This window comes from Mesoplodon mirus (assembly GCF_964341445.2).
Source record: "Mesoplodon mirus genome assembly, chromosome: 2".
Taxonomy (NCBI): Eukaryota; Metazoa; Chordata; class Mammalia; order Artiodactyla; family Ziphiidae; genus Mesoplodon; species Mesoplodon mirus.
Genome location: NC_138977.1, coordinates 26835922 through 26859601, shown reverse-complemented (window position 1 = coordinate 26859601; position 23680 = coordinate 26835922). Strand labels below are relative to the sequence as shown.

Sequence of the window (23680 nt, the reverse complement as noted above, 5' to 3'; positions counted from 1 at the left end):
TTAGGGCTATAAATGAAAAAATTAGTCACTGAGAATCTCTAAAAATAATAGACTTCCTCCTGTACCACTCTTGAGACTAGATGGAAGCTTAACATATTCACAACTTAACCAGCTTAACAAAGTGACCCTCAAAATTATACAGGAAGCCATTTTTTTTAGTTTTGAAAGAATATAATATTTGATATTTCAGTGAAAGTATGAAAGTATTCATTATGGGGAAAATCAAAATTTTGTTGGACTTTTCACATTTTTTAATTTAAAAATTTGTTATTAAAGTATAATTGATTTACAGTACTGTGTTAATTTCAGGTTTACAGCACAGCGATTCAGTTATACATACATATATATGTGTATATATATATATATATATGCATACATATATACTTTTTCAGAATATTTTTCCTTATAGATTATTATAAAATATTGAATATAATTCCCTGTGCTATACAGTAGGTCCTTGTTGGTTATCTATTTTATATATAGTAGTAGTATGTATGTTAATCCCAAACTCCTAATTTATCCCTCTCCTCACACCCCTTTCCCCTTTAGTAACCGTAGGTTTGTTTTCTATGTCTGTGAGTCTCTTTCTGTTTTGGAAATAAGTTCATTTGTGTTTTTTTTTTTTTTTAGATTCCATACATAAGCAATATCATGTAATATTTGTCTTTCTCTGTCTGGCTTACTTCACTTAGTATGATAATCTCTAGATCCATCCATGTTGCTGCAAATGGCATTATTTCATTCTTTTTTATGGCTGAGTAATATTCCACTGTGTGTGTGTGTGTGTGTGTAAAACATCTTCTTTATCCACTCCTCTGTTGATGGACATTTAGGTTGCTTCCATGTCCTGGCTGTTGTAAACAGTGCTGCAGTGAATGCTGGGGTATACGTGTACCTTTTCAAATTATGGTTTTCTCCAGATATATGCCCAGGAGTAGGATTGCAGGATCATAAGGTAGTTCTATTTTTAGTTTTTTAAGGAACCTCCATACTGTTCTCCATAGCGACCCCTTTTCTTTCTATATCAGCATTTTCAGCATAAGTGGTTGCCTAACACTGAGAACTAATGGGAGTAAGGAATGGTGTGGTTGGGTTTCTTGTTCCTTTGTGTTTCTTTGAATGCCATTGCCTTCCTTCTGTGTTGGAAGCCCAGTTCTTGTTCAAACAGAAAGTTTGGCCTCTAGGGGCTATCAGTGTCCGTACTTATTACTCAGTTGTAGATGTAACCTGCTTACCTTATACTAGCTTTGAGTCTCATTGAACTCCCGCACATCATGGACCCAATGGGATTTTGTGCTCTTGGGGCATCTTGAACACTATTATGTGAACAGGGTGGCAAGAAATAGACATATTGCATGTATCTCCCCTGCTCACTTGCATATTCCAGTGTTACATCAGACTGCACTTATAAAACACAAGTTCAAAGGTAAAGTTGTTAAAAATTTTAAGACAGAACATTAAACTAAGTGCAGGGCCTTCTGAGAGCAGGACCCTCTCAGTGTACAACACTGGTCACACACCCATGAAGCTGCCTTGTCTGCTGTATGTGTTTGGACCAAACATCTCAAATTCCTCGCTGGTTGTAGAGAGACTGCTCATTGCCACCTAATAATCCTCTCCTTCCTCCTTGGTAACAAAATGCCAATTTTATTTGGAGTTGTAAGATGCTCAGCTAAAAACTACATTTTCCAGCATCTTATGCAGCTACTTATAAACAAGTTTTGGTTAATGAGATGTATGCAGAAGTGTTGCATGGGATTTGGGGGATAGCAGTCTCATTCCTACTTTCCAGCTGCTTAGAATAGAGTTGTGATAGCTAGAACTCCAGCAGTCACCTTGGAACATGAGGCGACCTTGAAGGTGGAAGTTGGGTTCTCAGATGAAACGCATAGAAGGTGCCTGAGTCCCTGAAAAACCATGGAGGTGCCACAGGAGCCCTTGGCTGCTTATCTCAGGACTTTTTATGTGTGAGAGAAATAAACTTGTATCTTGTTAAATCACTGTTATTTGGCATTTTAATTATATGCAGGCGAAACTAATCCTAACTTACAAGGAAAGTTTCAAGGGTTCACATAGGTTAACCAATTAAGTTAAGCAGTGTTTTAAAGACAAACCTCGGGCAGTCCTCCATTTGTTATTGTGTAACATGTTTAGAATACCCTGGCTTGAGTGGCAACGATTTCTAGGATTCAGAGGCACTTTTCCTCTTTCTTCCCAGTTCAGAACTATGTTCTGGAGCTCTGAGATGGCAGGTAGACTCCAGATAAACGCAGTGTTACAATGTAAGGCATTATGGCAGTGATATACGTGAGAGTAGGGTTTTGTCATTTTTTTTCTAAGTAATTTAAATACCAATACCTTACAATGAACATGGGAAAGAAAATTATAAACATCCTTGTGGATATTTATAAGATTACCTACAGAAAAGAGATGTCAACCATTATTAATTTGTCAACCATAAAAAATAGATGAACTTGTTGCCTAAGAGTAAAGGATCAGGTTGGCTAATACTACCACCTAGAGTTAAAATTCAAAACTACCACTTCTTATCTCTAAGGAGCCTGAAAGGTTAGCGTTTGAGCAGGCAGTTTCTTCTCCCAAGACTAGTACTGGCTCTCCTAATCGTCTTCTCCATTTGTGAAGAGTCACTGGATGACATTTTCCAGGGAGCCTTCCAGAGGTAGCTGGGATGGCAGCTAGAGTGTGATCATAAACCAAGCTAATACATGGGGTGCAGTCCATTTTCCATTTATTTGTCCCGTCTAAGGGCTGTCCTGGCTAAGTAGCATGGAGATGGGCTTTGAACTCAGAAGCATCGGGGGTTAAGCAAAAGTGGGTCTAGGAAGAGGATGACAGAGGAAAGCAATGGAAATGCAATACCCTTACCTCTCCTCAGATGTCCTTCCAGCTGATCCTCAAGGATTGACCTCAGGCCCATTTCCCCTCCTCCTACCTGGTTTATTCTGCTTCCCTCAACCCCATGTGTTCCATGACGACCTTTTGTAAGCTCATCCTCTCTCTCATCCCCTTTCTAACATCCTTCTCACCTCACTTTGAGTCAGTGCTGTTTGGTGGAAAGAGGGTAGAGAACGAGGCGTGGTTTGAATCTGGTCCTGCATTTATCTTACTAGTTATCTTGAGCAAGTCACTACAATTTCCTGAGACTGCACTTATTCATATCTGTATGGGGTATAATACATGGGACGTTACAGGGTGGTTGCCAAGCCGAAATGGGGAAATGTACTGTGCGAGAAACTGGCATTTGGTGGGTAGTTAAGGAATTTTATTTTCTTTCCTTTTTCTCATTCTCTTGTCCTCCATAAATCATGGTTAGGGAAAAATCAGTAAAAAAAAAAAAAAAAGGAAAATAGGCTGTTGGTATGAGATATTAGGTATAAATAATCTTCAAAGTCTGATTTTAAAAATACAATGACAATCAATGTCTGTTGCTTTTCTGTTTTTTACCTGTGTGTTCTCTGAGAAAGGGAAGCTCATCAGACATGGTTATAAAGTAGAAAGAAAAACCATGGGCTATTCAACTCACTGATCTGTAATTCAAAACCAATCACTTTGACTTCTCTCAGCCTAAGTTCTTTATATGTGAAACAGGGACAGTGTTCCCTCTCATGCCTGCTTACTCGGTGCTTATGAGGACACAGCCTAAGTTCTTTATATGTGAAACAGGGACAGTGTTCCCTCTCATGCCTGCTTACTCGGTGCTTATGAGGACACAGCAAGTAAAATAGCTGGAAGGACTTTATAAAGTCTAAAGTAAATACTAATGTAAATAGTAATTATTATTATTTCTTCCCTCCTTGTTATACCCCTAGTAGACATTCAGTAAGTATTAAAAAAAATTAACCATGAATTTTACCTAATTAATTCACCTAATAGTCATTGAATGCCTATTAAGTGCCAGGCACTATATTTAGCATGTATTGTGTAATAGACACTTTGCTAGGATTTGGTGAGCCTGCAAAGATGATTAAGGTCCCTCCTGGAGTTGGTTGGGCAAAGGTGAAATAACATAGCCATACAGAGTGAAATCATGGGAGTGTGTGCATACTGAGATCATCATTTGTTGTAGGAGCCCAGAAGGGAGTAATTGATGTTGTGGAGTCCAAGAAGAACTTCACAGAGATGAAGCATTTAAGACATACTATTTTTTTTTTTTTTTTTTTTTTTTTTTTTGCGGTATGCGGGCCTCTCACTGTTGTGGCCTCTCCCATTGCGGAGCACAGGCTCCGGACGCGCAGGCTCAGCGGCCATGGCTCACGGGCCTAGCCTCTCCATGTCATGTGGGATCTTCCCAGACCGGGGCACGAACCCGCATCCCCTGCATCGGCAGGCGGACTCTCAACCACTGCGCCACCAGGGAAGCCCAAGACATACTATTTTTGTAAACAAATGGAGAAGAGGAAATTCCTCTTCTCAAAGTGAACAAAGGGATGGATTTGGAAAAAATCAGGGAGGAAAAGGCAAGGTGTTTGTTGTGACAGTAGAGAGAGAGAGAGAGAGAGAGAGAGAGAGAGAGAGAGAGAACAAGGTGTGTCTGTAATTGTTGGTGAAATGCAGCTGGAAACATCAAACAAGCAGATCATGGAGGGCCTTAAATTATACACAGAGAATTTTGTGTGTATTATTTCTGTAGCAATAGGCCAACAACGATTAGAACAGTTAGGTGACATGATCAGAGCTGTGTTTTCTGCAGATAACTCTTAGGAGAAAGTAAAAGATTGATTAGAGATACCAGATATTAGAGATACAGACATGTGAGATGTTATTGCAAAAGAACTGAACCAGGTTAGGAGTGGTGGAGATATAAAGTGGATAGAAAATATGATGCTGATACGAGCTTACATCCTTCAGCAACTAATTGATTAGGGGAGGATTTTGCAATGGGGAGAGAATATATGATGAATTGGAATTATCTAGATGGAAGGGTTGTGAGGATGTGCCATGAACCCAAAGGGGGCCCGAGAGGAGAGGTCAGGGACTCAAAAGTGTGCAAGAATTATTATAACAGAAACCTCAATTAAATGGACTTGGGAGGCCAGAAGGGGGAGCTCTCAAGCCCTGGACAATAGCAGAGCCCAACAGGAAGAAAAAGGACTTCCCTGGCAAGGACTCAGCCAATGAAAAGCCATGGACTCTTAGCTTACTACAGTCCTCCCAACTTCCTTTTCCCCTCTATAAAAGTGTTCTCCTTCTCTTGCCATGGGGGGATTTGCACATGGCTCACCATGATTGCAGACCCCAGACTGCAATTCCTCGCTGATCCCAAACCCACCTTTGCTGGAGAAATATATGGCATTCTATTTGTTAAAGGTCAACAAGTATGTTATATTAGAAATTAAATAGGCTTTCTAGTCAAATTAGTCAGTGTTAAAATCCTGCCACTTTATGCATGTATATGCACGTATTGTCAAACAAGTGAGCAAAACTCTCTGAGCCTTGATTCCTTACCTACAAAATGGGAATGATGATACTGCTTAGTTTCCATGATGGATGTAGAGGATCCTTGTTGCTTATCTCCTTGGCATCCATCCCCCACTTCTTCCAGCAACATGCCCAGCTTTCACTGGGGAATCTGCTTACTCCGCACTCTCAGAACGTGTGCTCATGAGAGATTCTTGCAGGCAGATCTGATTGGCTCAGGAGTGACCCAAATTGGGCCATTGAGAGCATCATGGCTAAACACCATGGCTTTTGTTTGTGAGCAGATTCTTCTCCGCAGGCTGTGAAGCTGAGAGCTGGATATAAAGTTTAGAGCTGCTGTAACCCTCTTGCCGCTTCAGAGGAGATTCTGGAATTGTGCAGTTACACTGCTTGGATCCTGAAGATGAAGTCCTGATAGCAAGAGGCAGAATGGAGAGATACAAAGAAATGGAGTCACTCGGACATTGTATGAGCCCTTGTTGACAGCACTTCCCCAAATCAGCCATGACGATGGACTTTTCAGTTATGTGACTGTCAGAAGATGCTAAGTTATGCTGTGTAATAACAAACACCCAAAAGCTCAGGGGCTTACAACAACAAAGATTTATTGCTCACTTACACAGGATGGCTGCAACTCTGCTAGACTGTTTTTGATCTGGGACCCAGGATGATGGAGCAAGCTCTGTTTGGAAAATCGCCAGTTGTAATAGAGGGAAAAGAGAGTAGTAGGGAAAATAAGTACTAGCTCCTAAACCATCTATCTGCCTGGAGGATGCTTCCTGCTTGCATGTCATTGGCCAGAACAAATTCACATACTCAAGCTTGATGCCATAGGGTGGAGAGGGGCACCAAATACTTCTGAATAATAATAATGCAATCTACCAGTAAATTTCCCTTTTGCTTAAGCGAGCTTAGGTCATATTTTCTGTCACTTGCAGCCAAAAGAACCTTAACTGAGAAAAGCTGTTGAAAGAATTAAATTAGACATTTTATATACAATCGTCAACACATGGTAAACATTCAGTAACTGGGAGCTACTATTTCCAAGCACATGAACACAGATGAATTGAGGATTACATCTTTCTCAATTGTTCTCAATTTCTTTAATTTATTCACTATCTCAATAACATTTATTGAGTTCTTTTTATGTGACACACTCTGTGCTAGGTAGGTGGTGGGGACACAAAATGATACAGTACATTTACAGTTTAGTTCTCCAGTAGATTTCATGTTAAAGAAATAACTTAATGTGAAGGCTCAGTGTCTTATGCCTAAGGAAAGTGATAAACATTTAGGAAATTAGTATTCAGAAAAAGGTTACATATGGTACATAATGAAATGGAAACAGAAGTATGACTGATACTCATTTACTCAGAAAAAGGTTACATATGGTACATAATGAAATGGAACCAGAAGTATGACTGATACTCATTTACTCACCACTCATCAACCCGTTTGTCCAATACCTACTTATTAGCCTCTGCCACGAGCTAGACCCTCTTGAGGTAGAAAAGCAAATGACATTTATTCTTGTCTTCACTTAAAATGTAATAGTAAGGAGAGGTGAGCTGAGAGTATATAAATGGATGCTATAATAAGGAAAATAAAACAATAATGCTGATGATGGCTAATGCTGTCACAGTCACCAATAACCTCCATTTTGCCAGACCTAAAGATCAACACTCAACCTTGCTCCACAAGCAATTGACAAGAGTTAATCATTCCCTTATTCTTCACTTGCTTATGCACACCGCCCTTCCTGGTTTTCCTCCTAAGATCAGTCCTCTGTTACATGCTTAACACACTTACCCCGTGGGTGATCTCATTCAGTCTTCTGGCTTTAAGTATCATCTCTACACTGATGATTCCCAGTTTGATGACTACCTCCATGTCTCTCCCCAACTCCAGAATGATTGATCTTATTACCTCCTTGTATAATAAGCGTCTCACAGTTATTACCAGACTGGACTCCTGATCCATCAGCCCCAAACTGATGCCTCTCTCGGGGTTCCCACTCCAGTAAAGGGTACCACCTTTCACCCCAGTTGCTCAGGCCAACCTGGGAGTAATCCTAATCCCTTTCCTTCTTTCCTCCCACTTCCACTTCATCAGCCAGTCTGTGGACTCTGACTTTTAAAACATGTTGAATGTGATCATTTCTTCTCTCTTCCCCTCTAGGATATCACCTCAGTCCTGGACTCAGCATCATCCTTCTATCCTGGGCTCTTACAGCAGCTTCCCCTAACTGGCTTTTCTGCTTCCGTTTTTGTTCTGTTATTTTCTACATGGCAGCCAGAATAATTCTTTTTTTTTTTTTTTGCGGTACGCGGGCCTCTCACTGTTGTGGCCTCTCCCGTTGCGGAGCACAGGCTCCGGACGCGCAGGCTCAGCGGCCATGGCTCACGGGCCCAGCCGCTCCACGGCATGTGGGATCTTCCCGGACCGGGGCACGAACCCGTGTCCCCTGCATCAGCAGGCGAGCTCCCAACCACTGCGCCACCAGGGAAGCCCCAGAATAATTCTTTTAAAACTAAAGTCACATCATATCACTTCTCTTTTCAAAAGCCTCCAAATGCTCCACTTCACCCTGCACGCTTAGATATGAGAATGACTCATTCCCTCATTTCCCGGGTCCCATTGGTCCTCTGCTCAAATGTCACTTCATCAGAGAGGTCTTCCCTGATATCTTATCTTGCTGGTTCCTTCTGCCCTCGCCCTCCATTCCTTTACTGTTTTATTTTTCTCCACGTTGCCACTTGACATCATACAAAATATTTATTTATCTGTTTATAAATAGGAGAATGTAAGCACCCTGAAGGTTTTGCATTTCCAGTGCCAAAAACCGTCTAGAAGAGGGTTGGCACGCACATGCTTTTATTAAGTAAGCCAGGCATTATTCTAACACAATTTATTATCCGTTACATTATCGTAACACATTAGATTCGCTGTATTGCTGTCCACATTACACAGACATGGTCACAGCCAAGGCACAGAATCGCTAAGTAACTTGCCCAGAGTCACACAGCGCTTTCAAGTGGCTTAGCAAGGATGCACATTGAGGCGCTCTTCCTCCGGGGTCCCTCTGCTTCTCAGCACTCGGCGCTCAGGTTCGACACCCGAAAGCCGTTCGCGGGGGGCGAGCTGGACGTCAGGGGGACGCCAGCGAGGGCGCGGCTCACCCAGCCTCCCTTTTCCTGGGAAGTCAGCGCGCACCCGTCCCTAACCTTTGGGTGCCGGAGCTGGCAGAGCGCACAGATTCGGGCAGGCGGCTGGGCGCGGGAGCGGTCCGTACTTCTGCTGGGTCGCAGACCGACGGAGAACGGAGCCCCACGCAGCCTGAGCGCAACCCCTCCCGTTTCGTTTTCCCGACGCGCCTCGGCTTTGTTTCGGTTTCCTGTTTCGGTTTCCGGTAGTTGTCTTCAAAACGAAACTGAAAGTTGCGCTAAACTGCGCAGCGTTCCTTTGGACGGAGGTACCTTTTGGGACCAGTCGTTACCTCTGCGAATCTGTCTGGAACAGAGTGACCTTGCAAATGTGGTTTGTGGTTTGGACACCTGAAACTCCCTTAGAAATACCCTAGGGCGTCTTTTTTCTTCAGATTAAAAACATGTATAGTAGCATTTTGCTATTATTGATTATTGTATCAATAGAGACACAGGGAAAGAAATCGCTTATTATTCTAACAGCCAAAGACAACTCCTAATATTTTTTTTCATCTTTATTGGCGTTTAATTGCTTTACAATGGTGTGTTAGGTTAGTTTCTGATGTGTAACAAAATGAATCAGTTATACATATACATATGTTCCCATATCTCTTGCCTCTTGCGTCTCCCTCCCTCCCACCCTCCCTATCCCACCCCTCTAGGTGGTCACAAAGCACCGAGCTGGTCTCCCTGTGCTATGCGGCTGCTTCCCACTAGCTATCTATTTTTACGTTTGGTAGTTTATATATGTCCATGCCACTCTCTCGCTTTGTCACAGCTTACCCTTCCCCCTCCGCATATCCTCAAGTCCATTCTCTAGTAGGTCTCTGCCTTTATTCCTATCTTACCCCTAGGTTTTTCATGACATTTTTTCCCCTTAAATTCCATATATATGTGTTAGCATACGGTATTTGTCTTTCTCTTTCTGACTTACTTCACTCTGTATGATAGACTCTAGGTCTATCCACCTCATTACAAATAGCTCAATTTCATTTCTTTTTATGGCTGAGTAATATTCCATTGTCTATATGTGCCACATCTTCTTTATCCATTCATCCGATGATGGACACTTAGGTTGTTTCCATCTCCTGGCTATTGTAAATAGAGCTGCAATGAACATTTTGGTACATGACTCTTTTTGAATTATGGTTTTCTCAGGGTATATGCCCAGTAGTGGGATTGCTGGGTCATATGGTAGTTCTATTTGTAGTTTTTTAAGGAACCTCCATACTGTTCTCCATAGTGGCTGTACCAATTCACATTCCCACCAGCAGTGCAAGAGTGTTCCCTTTTCTCCACACCCTCTCCAGCATTTATTGTTTCTAGATTTTTTGATGATGGCCATTGTGACTGGTGTGAGATGATATCTCATTGTAGTTTTGATTTGCATTTCTCTAATGATTAATGATGTGGAGCATTCTTTCATGTGTTTTTTGGCAGTTTGTATACCTTCTTTGGAGAAACGTCTATTTAGGTCTTCTGCCCATTTTTGGATTGGGTTGTTTGTTTTTTTGTTATTGAGCTGCATGAGCTGCTTATAAATTTTGGAGATTAATCCTTTGTCAGTTGCTTCATTTGCAAATATTTTCTCCCATTCTGAGGGTTGTCTTTTGGTCTTGTTTATGGTTTCCTTTGCTGTGCAAAAGCTTTGAAGTTTCATTAGGTCCCATTTGTTTATTTTTGTTTTTGTTTCCATTTCTCTAGGAGGTGGGTTGAAAAGGATCTTGCTGTGATTTATGTCATAGAGTGTTTCTATGTTTTCCTCTAAGAGTTTGATAGTTTCTGGCCTTACATTTAGGTCTTTAATCCATTTTGAGCTTATTTTTGTGTATGGTGTTAGGGAGTGTTCTAATCTCATACTTTTACATGTACCTGTCCAGTTTTCCCAGCACCACCTATTGAAGAGCCTGTCTTTTCTCCACTGTATATTCTTGCCTCCTTTATCAAAGATAAGGTGACCATATGTGTGTGGGTTTATCTCTGGGCTTTCTATCCTGTTCCATTGATCTATCTTTCTGTTTTTGTGCCAGTACCATACTGTCTTGATTACTGTAGCTTTGTAGTATAGTCTGAAGTCAGGGAGCCTGATTCCTCCAGCTCCATTTTTCTTTCTCAGGACTGCTTTGGCTATTCGGGGTCTTTTGTGTTTCCATACAAATTGTGAAATTTTTTGTTCTAGTTCTGTGAAAAATGCCATTGGTAGTTTGATAGGGATTGCATTGAATCTGTAGATTGCTTTGGGTAGTAGAGTCATTTTCACAACATTGATTCTTCCAATCTAAGAACATGGTATATCTCTCCATCTGTTTGTATCATCTTTAATTTCTTTCATCAGTGTCTTATAGTTTTCTGCATACAGGTCTTTTGTCTCCCTAGGTAGGTTTATTCCTAGGTATTTTATTCTTCTTGTTGCAATGGTAAATGGGAGTGTTTCCTTAATTTCTCTTTCAGATTTCTCATCATTAGTGTATAGGAATGCAAGAGATTTCTGTACATTAATTTTGTATCCTGCAACTTTACCAAATTCATTGATTAGCTCTAGTAGTTTTCTGGTGGCGTCTTTAGGATTCTCTATGTATAGTATCATGTCATCTGCAAACAGTTACAGTTTTATTTCTTCTTTTCCAATTTGGATTCCTTTTATTTCTTTTTCTTCTCTGATTGTCATGGCTAGGACTTCCAAAACTATGTTGAATAATAGTGGCGAGAGTGGACATCCTTGTCTTGTTCCTGATCTTAGAGGAAATGCTTTCAGCTTTTCACCATCGAGAATGATCTTTGCTGTGGGTTTGTCACATATGGCCTTTATTATGTTGAGGTAGGTTCCCTCTGTACCCATGGTCTGAAGAGTTTTTATCATAAATGGGTCTTGAATTTTGTCAAAAGATTTTTCTGCATCTATTGAGATGATCATATGGTTTTTCTTCTTCAATTTGTTAATATGGGGTATCACATTGATTGATTTGCATATACTAAAGAATACTTCCATCCCTGGGATAAATCCAACTTGATCATGGTGTATGATCCTTTTAATGTGTTTTGGATTCTGTTTGCTAGTATTTTGTTGAGGATTTTTGCATCTATATTCATCAGTGATATTTTTCTGTAATTTTCTTTTTTTGTAGTATCTTTGTCTGGTTTTGGTATCAGGGTGATGGTGGCCTCACAGAATTAGTTTGGGAGTGTTCCTTCCTCTGCAATTTTTTGGAAGAGTTTGAGAAGGATGGGTATTAGCTCTTCCCTAAATGTTTGATAGAATTCACCTGTGAAGCCATCTGGTCCTGAACTTTTGTTTGTTGGAAGATTTTTAATCACAGTTTCAATTTCGTTACTTGTGATTGGTCTGTTCATATTTTCTATTTCTTCCTGGTTCAGTCTTGGAAGGCTATACCTTTCTAAGAATTTGTCCATTTCTTCCATGTTGTCCATTTTATTGGCATAGAGTTCCTTGTAGTAGTCTCTTAGGATGCTTTGTATTTCAGCAGTATCTGTTGTAACTTCTCCTTTTTCATTTCTAATTTTATTAATTTGAGTCCTCTCCCTCTTTTTCTTGATGAGTCTGGCTGATGGTTTATCAATTTTGTTTATCTTCTCAAAGAACCAGCTTTTAGTTTTATTGATCTCTGCTATTGTTTTCTTTGTTGCTATTTCATTTCTTTCTGCTCTGATCTTTACGATTTCTTTCCTTCTGCTAACTTTGGGTTTTGTTTGTTCTTCTTTCTCTAGTTCCTTTAGGTGTAAGGTTAGATTGTTTATTTGAGATTTTTCTTTTTCTTGAGGTCGGCTTGTGTAGCTATAAACTTCCCTCTTAGAACTGCTTTTGGTGCATCCTATAGGTTTTGGATCGTCGTGTTTCATTGTCATCTGTCTCTAGGTATTTTTTTATTTCCTCTTTGATTTCTTCAGTGATCTCTTGGTTATTTAGTAACGTATTGTTTAGCCTCCACGTGTTTGTGTTTTTTACGTTTTTTTCCCTGTAATTCATTTCTAATCTCATAGCATTGTGGTCAGAAAAGATGCTTGATATGATTTTAATTTTCTTAAAGTTACTGAGGCTTGATTTGTGACCCAAGTTGTGCTCTATCCTGGAAAATGTTCTGTGCGCACTTGAGAAGAAAGTGTAATCTGCTGTTTTTGGGTGGAATGTCCTATAAATATCAATTAAATCTATCTGGTCTATTGTGTCATTTAAAGCTTCTGTTTCCTATTTATTTTCATTTTGGATGATCTGTCCATTGGCATAAGTGAGGTGTTAAAGTTCCCCACTATTATTGTGTTACTGTCAGTTTCCTCTTTTTTAGCTATTAGCAGTTGCCTTATGTATTGAGGTGCTCCTATGTTGGGTGCATTTATATTTATAATTGTTACATCTTCTTCTTGGATTGATCCCTTGATGATTATGTAGTGTACTTCCTTGTCTCTTGTAGCATTCTTTATTTTAAAATCTATTTTATCTGATACGAGTATTGCTACTCCAGCTTTCTTTTGATTTCCATTTGCATGGAATATCTTTCTCCATCCCCTCACTTTCAGTCTGTATGTGTCCCTAGGTCTGAAGTGGGTCTCTTGTAGACAGCATATATATGGGTCTTGTTTTTGTATCCATTCAGCAAGCCTGTGTCTTTTGGTTGGAGCATTTAATCCATTCACGTTTAAGGTAATTATTGATACGTATGTTCCTAGTACCATTTTCTTAATTGTTTTGGGTTTGTTTTTGTAGGTCCTTTCTTCTCTTGTGTTTCCCACTTAGAGAAGTTCCTTTAGCATTTGTTGTAGAGCTGGTTTGGTGGTGCTGAATTCTCTTAGCTTTTGCTTGCCTGTAAAGCTTTTGATTTCTCCATCAAATCTGAATGAGATCCTTGCCGCATAGAGTAATCTTGGTTGCAGGTTCTTCCCTTTCATCACTTTAATTATGTCATGCCACTCCCTTCTGGCTTGTAGAGTTTCTGCTGAGAAATCAGTTGTTAACCTTATGGGAGTTCCCTTGTATGTTATTTGTTGTTTCTCCCTTGCTGCTTTCAATAATTTTTCTTTGTCTTTAATTTTTGCCAATTTGATTACTCTGTGTCTCGGAGTGTTTCTCCTTGGGTTTATCCTGTATGGGACTTGCTGTGCTTCCTGGACTTGGGTGGCTATTTCCTTTCCCATGTTAGGAAAGTTTTCGTCTATAAGCTCTTCAAATATTTTCTTGGGTCCTTTCTCTCTCTCTTCTTGTGGGACCCCTATAATGCGAATGTTGGTGTGTGTAATGTTGTCCCAGAGGTCTCTTAGGCTGTCTTCATTTCATTTCATTCTTTTTTCTTTATTCTGTTCTGCGGCAGTGAATTCCACCATTCTGTCTTCCAGGTCATTTATCTGTTCTTCTGCCTCAGTTATTCTGCTATTGATTCCTTCTAGTGTAGTTTTCATTTCAGTTATTGTATTGTTCATCTCTGTTTGTTTGTTCTTTAATTCTTCTAGGTCTTTGTCAAACATTTCTTGCATCTTCTCGATCTTTGCCTCCATTCTTTTTCCGAGGTCCTGGATCATCTTCACTATCATTATTCTGAATTCTTTTTCTGGAAGGTTGCCTATCTCCACTTCATTTAGTTGTTTTTCTGGGGTTTTATCTTGTTCCCTCATCTGGTACATAGCCCTCTGCCTTTTCATCTTGTCTATCTTTTTGTGAATGTGGTTTTTGTTCCACAGGCTGCAGGATTGTACTTCTTCTTGCTTCTCCTGTCTGCCCTCTGGTGGATATGGCCATCTAAGAGGCTTGAGCAAGTTTCCTGATGGGAGGGACTAGTGGTAGGTAGAGCTGACTGTTGCTCTGGTGGGCAGAGCTCAGTAAAACTTTAATCCTCTTGACTGCTGATGGGTGGGGCTGGGTTCCCTCCCTGTTGGTTGTTTGGCCTGAGGTGACCCAACACTGGAGCCTACCCAGCTCTTTGGTGGGGCTAATGGCGGACTCTGGGAGGACTCACACCAAAGAGTACTTCCCAGAACTTCTGCTGCCAGTGTCCTTGTCCCCACGGTGAGCCACAGCCACCCCCCGCCTCTGCAGGAGACCCTCCAACACTAGCAGGTAGGTCTGGTTCAGTCTCCCCTGGGGTCACTGCTTCTTCCCCCTGGGTCCTGATATACACATACTTTCTGTGTGCCCTCCAGGAATGGAGTCTCTGTTTCCCCCAGTCCTGTCAGAGTCCTGCAATCAAATCCTGCTAGCCTTCAAAGTGTGATTCTCTAGGAATTCCTCCTCCTGTTGCCAGACCCTCAGGTTGGGAAGCCTGACGTGGGGCTCAGAGCCTTCACTCCAGTGGGTGGACTTCTGTGGTATAAGTGTTCTCCAGTTTGTAAGTCACCCACCCAGCAGTTACAGGATTTGATTTTTATGGTGATCGCGCCCCTCCTACCATCTCATTGTGGGTTCTCCTTTGTCTTTGGATGTGGGGTATCTTTTTTGGTGAGTTCCAGTGTCTTCCTGTCAATGATTGTTCAGCAGTTAGTTGTGATTCTGGTGTTCTCGCAAGAGGGAGTGAGGGCACGTCCTTCTACTCCACCATCTTGGTTCTATCCTCTCCATCTGACATATTTTTAAAAGAGCACTCTGACTTCTCTTTAGAGAAGAAACTGCTGGGGGGCAGAGATGCAATGTGGGAGCCCAGTGAGGTGCTGTTGTCATTTCCCAGGGGAAAAATGATGGTGACTTGGTGGCTACAGGGCTAACAGTGGAGTGGTGAGAAGTGGTTGGATCCTGGATAGATTTTGAAGATAGAGGCTTTGGTATTTGTGGGTTGAAGTGTGTAGAAGAAAGAGAGGAGGCGAGGATGGCTTCAAGGTTTTTGGCCTGAGCAGGTGAAAGATCATGGTTACCCTTAACTGGGAGGGAGAAGAAGAGTGGATATTGTTGGAAGGGACTTTTAAAGGTGACCTTGACCATCCCCTTTGCCTTTAGTGAGAGTACTTTAACGTCCTTTACTCTTGTTTCTATTCTTTAAAAATTTTTAGAATTAGGACGGCAGTTCCTCCTTGAATTTGGTATTCCATTGTGTTGGCAGTTCTGGATTTCTCCTCTTTATTTTTGTAGATGGCCAAGTGTTTTCATGGGGAAAGAACAGCCATGGGCAGCTGGGCCTGGGGAAGAAGTTCCCCTCTTAAGCCAGCCCACAGAGGGTGAGGTCCCTGGAGGGGATCCCGCTGGCACAGCTGGCACAGCTGGCTGCAGGAAGGGCCCACAGCTTTGCCCTGTCTGTCTCTGGGACTTCATTTGGCTGGGGAAGCAACAAATGCAGGGAAGCTGGCCCTCGGAGGGAATAATGTCCCAGGTAACAAGGTAGTCTTGTAGTAAGTCCTTCTTTCTTTCTGGTTGGAAAACTGGTTCTGAAAGTATAGAACAGTGGTCCGAAACTTTGTGACACATTAGAATCACCTAGGGAGCTATATTAACTTTTTTGATTCCTGCTGTAACAAATCACAAACCTAGTGGCTTAAAACAACATAAATTTATTAACTCATGGCTCTGGTGGTCAGAAGTCTGATGGAGGTCTCACTGGGTTAAAATCAAAGTGCCAACAGGGCTGCATTAATTTCTGGAGGCTGGAGGGGACCAGAGCATTTTTCTTCCCTTTTCCAGCTTCTGGAGGCACCTACACTCTTGACTCATAACCCACTTTCTTCTTCAAAGCCAGCAATAGCTGGTTCAGTCTTCTTCAAGTCTCATTAGGCTGACATTCACTCTTCTGCCTCCCTCTTCCTCTTAAAAGTACCCTTGTGATTACACTGGGCCCACCTGGATAATCCAGGCTAACCTCCCTATTTTAAGGTCAACTCATTAACAACCTTCTTAAATCCATCTGCTTCCTTAACTTCCCTTTGCCATGTAATTTAACATATTCACAGGCTCTGGGAAAAGAACATGGTCATCTTTGCAAGGCCATTAGTCTGTCTACTCTAAGAACGTTTAAAAATCTCAATGCCCAGGTTGGACCCCAGACCAATTAAATCAGAATGTCTGGGGATGGAAGCCAGGCATCAGTCATTACCAAAGACGCCACAGGTGATTCCAATGTGCAGCAAAGTTTGGGAACCACTTGTTTAGAACATTGCTAGCAGTAGGGGAAACAACCAGTTCCTCTCCAACCTTTCAACTAAACTCACTGTGACGTCTTCCCCATGAGCCCCTCTGTTCAATTCTTTACATGTGGCTCACGTATATTTAGCTCTTGTTACATACCAGTACCATGCTGAGCTCCTACATCTCATTTCATTTAACTTTGTCAACATGAAGTAGGCCATCTTATCTTCTCAACTATTATTGCATATTTGCAGAACACCTACTATGTAACAGAAATGAATACAACATAATGGAAATATTATTGAGAATGGGGGTTTTTAAGCTTAGTTTTCTTGGCCAATAACCTTAGTCATTCCAGAAAATTAAATATTTTCCAGAAATAAATGCTAAAGGACTGCTTTTCTTTTCCAATGCAGGGCTTTCCCTCTGTTTTATAATACTTCTGATTGTTCACTTTTTAAATTATGTTGATGAATTATAAGATGACAAAAATATTAAAATATATAAAAACCAGGAAATATGAGTATTTCTTATACTCTAGAGATTCTGCTTTCTTTCAACAGTTCAGAGCTACAAGCCTCGATCAGTTGGTGTACTGAAGACTCGGTGTGATTTATGTCAGCTGTGGTTATGAGCGCACTGCAGTGCTTACCAAGGTAATCCAAAATGTCTTGCTATTTTTTTTCTTTTTTTCTGGCCACACCGTGTAGCTTGCGGGATCTTAGTTCCCCAACCAGGGATTGAACCCAGGCCCCTGGCAGTGAAAGCGCTGAGTCCCAACTATGGGACCGCCAGGGAACTCGCATCTTGCTATTTTTTTAAATCCCAGAGAAATGTTACCACAAGGTACATGTACTGATTATTGTGGAAAACAATATTCGTATCAACATCTGAAGATATCCATTCAATGTACAGATGTCTAAAGAGGAGAACTTAGCCGAATATAAACCATGGAATTTTAAAGATCCTATAACAAAAGCTAATTTCAGCTTTAGGAAATATTTTTAGATATTTTAAAATTAGATTAATATAGGAGCTAATCCTTTTAGCAGTTATTCATTCATAATGTAGCTCTACACATGAAAAATATTATAGAAGCAACAAAGTAATTTTTATAGGTTTCAGTGGCCCATACTACAGACTAGAACATTTTTTGTTCCATTTCTTGCTTGGCAAAATTATGAGTCAGCTTCCTGAATGTTCCCCACCCCCTTCTTGTACTGGCCATACAATACATTCCAACGGGATGGATTCTCTCCATAGATGTAATGAATAGACTTGAAGACTACTTGTGTGGTTGAAATGTTTATTTAAAACTAAGTATCTAAAATAATTTATATTTTGTTTTAAAAGCATGTTTGAATTATATTCTTCTTAGTTGGCAAGAGAGAGCTAGAGTTGTTTTAATCTAGAATCAAAAATTGAAAATAAAAATAGAATTGAAAAGAGATTTATTTTCAGAGAAATGATCGAATAGATAAAGCAACCCTATGCTTAAATGTTAGAGTTACTCTTGAACCCGTTAATTTGTCCATCAGTTTATTCCACAGACACCTATAAGTGCCTAGTTCTGAAGGGAATGCCAATGATTTTTCAAGTTTAATGTGTTAATTCTTCATTCACTGTTAGAAATAATAAATACAGGACTCTTCGTCTTTATATAGAGCTTATATTTACCATGGTGCTCTCATAGAACTCTCTTAGGATACTTAAATCTTTTAGTTTTTAACTACTTTTTTTAGCCTGATCCCTCCTTTTTCAAACAGGATGGGAAAGTATTCACATTTGGAGACAATAGCTGTGGACAGCTGGGAAACAGCCCCACTGCTGAGAAGAGGAGTCCGCAACTCAGAAGGAATTGAGGGCCTAGTTTCGCAGACTGTGGAAGGTAATAAGTTTTTTTTTTAAGCATGAGTAGAAAGCGTTGTATTTTATTGCTTAGAAATGACTCGTGGAATGTTATTAAACCTTAAGACCCTAAAATATGTGATTACTCTTTTTATAGATCATTTTCCTTCTGAAAATTTACTTCTTTCAAATATAGTTTAATATTTCTATTTTTTTCTTCTTTATCCTAGATATTTCATTTGTTTTGTAAGAATTTATTGGAACTCTACTGTGTATAGACCACCTTAGGGGGGTAGTGGAGTTGGTCTATAACAAAAATAGTGGTGCTTGCCTATTTGAGTTCATGAGACAAAGTTAATTTCATACAAGTAGAAGATATATATTTGCATATGTATTCAGAGTTTTGTATAACCTAATTATGAGGACACTGTTTCTTTTTAAATTTTTATTAGAGTATAGTTGATTTACAACTATAGTTAGTTTCTGCTGTACAGCAAAGTGAATCAGTTATACATATACATATATCCACTCTTTTTTAGATTCTTTACCCGTATAGGTCATTACAGAGTACTGAGTAGAGTTCCCTGTGCTATACAGCAGGTCCTTATTAGTTATCTATTTTATGTATAGTAGTGTGTATAGGTCAACCCCAATCTCCCAACTTATCCCTCCCTATGAGGACACTTTGCATATAATCTATCCAATTCATGAAAAGCAAAAGACAAAAAGAGCTTACATTTGAAACACAAATGAGAGAAACCATTGTAACGACCCATCAATAATATTCTGCCTTTAAGTTTAGTAATAAGTCAACATTCACCTACCATTTGTTTACCCACATGATTTGTCACCCTCTAACTCTGACATTTTGATATGGGATCTGGGTACTTAGTATAAGATAAATCTGTTATTTTGTGTTGAGACATCATCTTTCTCAAAAAATGTGACACATTATAATATGTCTTTATTATAATATATTCTCTCTTCTACAGTTCTCACACCCTTGTGTATGTCTCTACCACTAGTCAGGTGGTGTCTTTTGGTTGTGGACCAAGTTGCACAAGCAGCTCGCCTCATCCGGGGGCTCTGGCAGAGAACTTTGACTTAGCTGCCTGATTTCTGTTGATGGTATGAGCGGTCTCACGAATTTGTAATTTTGTGTTAAATGATGCCACTGGAGGAGAAATATTATTCAGTTTCCTTTCAAAGGAGTGCATAGAACTGTGGTTCTTTTAGTACTGTTATCTTTGATTTGTACAATATGCATTCTTTTTCTTATGCAGTGCTCCCTGGAGTATTTGATGATCTTTTCTAAAGATTAAGGTAATACAAAAGAACCCAAATCAGTTACTTAAGCTTCGGAACAGTATACCTTTATATATATATATATATTTTTTTAATATAAATTTATTTTTATTTTTGGCTGCGTTGGGTCCTCGTTGCTGCGTGCGGGCTTTCTCTAGTTGAGGCGAGCGGGGGCTACTCTTCTTTGCAGTGCACAGGCTTCGCATTGCGGTGGCTTCTCTTGTTGTGGAGCATGGGCTCTAGGTGTGCGGGCTTCAGTAGTTGTGGCATGCGGGCTCAGTAATTGTGGCACGCGGGCTCAGTAGTTATGGTTTGCAGGCTCTAGAGCACAGGCTCAGCAGTTGTGGCTCATGGGCTTAGTTGCTCCATGGCATGTGGGATCTTCCCGTACCAGGGCTCGAACCCATGTCCCCTGCATTGGCAGGCATATTCTTAACCCCTGCGCCACCAGGGAATCCCCACTTTTTTTTTTTTTTTTCCTTTCTGTGGTACAAGGGCCTCTCACTGTTGTGGCCTCTCCCATTGCAGAGCACAGGCTCCGGACGTGAAGGCTCAGCGGCCATGGCTCACGGGCCCAGCCGCTCCGCGGCATGTGGGATCCTCCCAGACCGGGGCACGAACCCGCGTCCCCTGCATCGGCAGGCGGACTCTCAACCACTGCGCCACCAGGGAAGCCCTCCCCACTTTTATATGTTCGTTCAAACCTCTACTGAAGCACATCAGCCTGGTTTCATTATGCAAGTACATGAAAGATTAAATTTTAAGCTAAGTGAATACACAACATGTAATCTGATCAAAATTATTGTTTTATACTGTTTGTAGTCAAAATCCATTTAGAAGCCAATAAATAAGTAAATTTAGCTTGGTAATACATTAGATTTTTTTAAGACTATTTTTTAGAGCAGTTTTAGGTTTACAACAAAAGATTTATTTTTTGCTTCTAAAAACAATACTCATGGATTTATGACTTTCTTATAGACCTTGTGGATGTTCAAATCAACCACATTTTTGCTGGAACGTATGCCAACTTTGTGACAACTTACCAGGTATCTATTACACTTTCTGTTTCTTTTAAATATCATTTTTTTTCTCTGAGGAAGTGGCCAAACCTGACACATACTGATCCAGTAAGACAAGCACAGAGTTTGTTTTTGCTTTGTCAAGACTGAGTCATCTCAGGGGAAAGAAGATGAAACCTAACTGAGCCGGATAGGCAGAGAATAAAGGGGAATAAGTGGGGAACAATGACTGTGACAGTTCTGAGACGTTTTGTCATGAAAGGGAGTACACCACCGTGAGAGGGTTTTGTTGTTGTTTGGAGGGGTAATATTAAGGTATGTTTGTATGCCAGTGAGAATGATCCAGTTCAGGAGGAGAAAGTGCTGATGCATGAGAAAGAGGGAATAATTGTAGAGGTAATTCCCAGAATAGGAGCAAGGAAGCAGGGCCAAGGGTCCAGTGTGGCACGTAGGGCTTTGGGCAGAAATTTTTATTCTGTTCTGATGAGGAGCAGTGGAGGTGAGGGTAGGTTGCTTGTGGGAAGGTGATTAGTTCTTCCCTGATTGTTTCCGTTTTCTCAGGGATGCACAAGGCACGGTCCTTATTTGAAACTTAGTGAAGCAGAGGAAGATTGCTACAGGTTTAGGAATAAACGGAAAGTGTGCAATAGTGACTCAGAGTGAGACAGTGAACGTTGTGGGAGATTACTAGACAGTATAGAGTAACCATTTGAAATCTGTGGTTGTAGGGCATAAGGTGAAATCAGTCGGCACAGTTGTTTGTTTTTCTCCGTTGATGTTAAGCTGCTTGGATTCCTTTGGAGTAATTCAGGTTGAAGCTTAACTACAGGTGGACTTCTGCTAGGTCAGTACAATAGGAAAGGGGCAGAAGACTTGGAGGTATTTGCAAAGGACTGATTACACCGCTGACCATAGAATCTAAGCTGGGTAAGAAAGACATGAAGAGGAGAATGGATAATGAACAAACAATAGGGTTGATGGATTGGAGGGCCCAGTGGCCTCAAAGAATGTTGGAGTGGATTCCACTCTAAAGTGTCTTCGTCTGTTCGGGCTGCTATAACAAAATACCATAGATTGAGTGGTTTATAAACAGAAATTTATTTCTCAGTTTTGGAGGCTGGGAAGTCTGGGATTAAGATGACAGCACATTTGGGAATTCCCTGGTGGTCCAGTGGTTAGGACTCGACACTTTCACTGCTGTGGCCCGGGGTTCGATCCCTGGTCTGGTCTGGGAACTAAGATCCTGCAAGCTGCACAGTGTGGCCAAAAAAAAAAAAAAAAATGATGGCACATTTGATGTCTGGTGAGGGCCTGCTTCCTGGTTTACAGATGGCTGTCTTCTCACTGTATCCTCATGTGGCAGAAGGAGCAGGGGTGAAAGAGCTCTCTGGGGTCTGTTATAAAGGGCACTAATCCCATTCCTGAGGGCTCCACCCTCATGACCCAGTCACTTTCCAAAGGCCCCACCTCCTAATACCATCACATTGGGGGTTAGGATTCCAATATATGAACTTGGGAGGAAAACACTCAGTCTGTAACGTTCCGCCACTGCCCCCCTCAAATTCATGTCCTTCTTGCATGCAGAGTACATTCATTTCATCCCAACAGCCCCCAAGTGTTAATTCATTCCAGCATCAAAGAATGTTAGCCTGGGAGTTCCACTCTGAAGTCAGTGAATTAGAAGGATGGTGTATGATGATCAGAGAGGAGAATGTTTCTAATGGAAATTTAGAAGGTGGAACAATTTTTGTTTGTTTGTTTGGCTGCGTTGGGTCTTTGTTGCTGCGTGTGAGCTTTCTCTACAGGGTTCTCACTGCGGTGGCTTCTCTTGTTGTGGAGCACGAGCTCTAGAGCGCAGGCTCAGTAGTCGTGTCACACGGGCTTAGTTGCTCCACGGCATGGGGGATCTTCCTGGACCAGGGTTCAAACCCATGTCCCCTGCGGGACATCCCCCAGGCGGATTCTTAACGACTGCACCACCAGGGAAGTCCCTGGAACAATTACTGGTGATTATAAAGTACAGAATATCACCTTTATCTAGGGCAATAGTTTTCAACTAGGAGTGGTTTTGCACCCCTGGAAACATCTGGCAATGTCTGTGCTCAGTGGAGTTTGTCCTGAGGGAGGGGCATGTATGTCGGGGTGGCTGCTACTGGCATCAGGTGGGTAGAGGCCAGGGCTGCTGCTAAACATCCTGCAACGCACAAGACAGCCACTCACAACAGAGAATTATCTGACGCAAAATGCCAGTCGGATCAGTTTAGAAGCCCCGACCCAGGGCCAGGGTGGCTGCAGTGGAACAGAGGAAGAGAGTGGAGACAAGATAAAGAACTGAGAGATCAAGAGGGGAAATAAACTGGGTTCATTAAGTATGAAGTTGCCAAGAAGGACAGGAAGAATGATGTCAGGCGTGGATGTGCTGAGGAAGACAGTCAGCAAGGTGCTAAAGTTTTCAGTGATTGAAGGGTCGTGACTAGGACTTTGGCAGGTGATATAGTCTGTTGTTATGTGCTTCAGAGGAGCCGGGATTTTGAAGAAGAAAGTAGAAGAAATGGTCTGTAAATGCCAACAGGGAGCGCCTCATCGTCCTAAGGTCCCTGGGATGGTGGAGGGAAAAAAGCTTCCTCATGGTTGAACTCCAGGGAACACCCAGGACTCAGATTAAGACAGTGAAGGGAACTTTGGGAGTCATGGTAATACATCTTTTTCAAAAGGTCTTTAGCTAAGCATTAAACAAAAGTGATGCAGAATTCCCTGATTTACTATAGGCTAGTGGAAGCAGAGGTATATTACAGAGCAGGGCACTAATGTCC

General features: G+C 41.1%; 1 long non-coding RNA gene across 2 annotated transcripts in view; it reads left to right on the top strand.

Annotated features, from left to right (window-relative positions):
• Positions 1–23539, top strand: part of LOC309798907 — a 79566-nt gene extending 56027 nt beyond the window's left edge. For both annotated transcript variants that reach the window (XR_014293249.1, XR_014293250.1), the window contains exons 3-7: positions 17259–17351; positions 18462–18583; positions 19536–19866; positions 20827–20894; positions 23385–23539. This is a non-coding gene — a long non-coding RNA (uncharacterized lncRNA). The remainder of the gene's footprint in view (positions 1–17258; positions 17352–18461; positions 18584–19535; positions 19867–20826; positions 20895–23384) is intronic.
• The last annotated feature ends 141 nt before the right edge of the window (positions 23540–23680 follow it).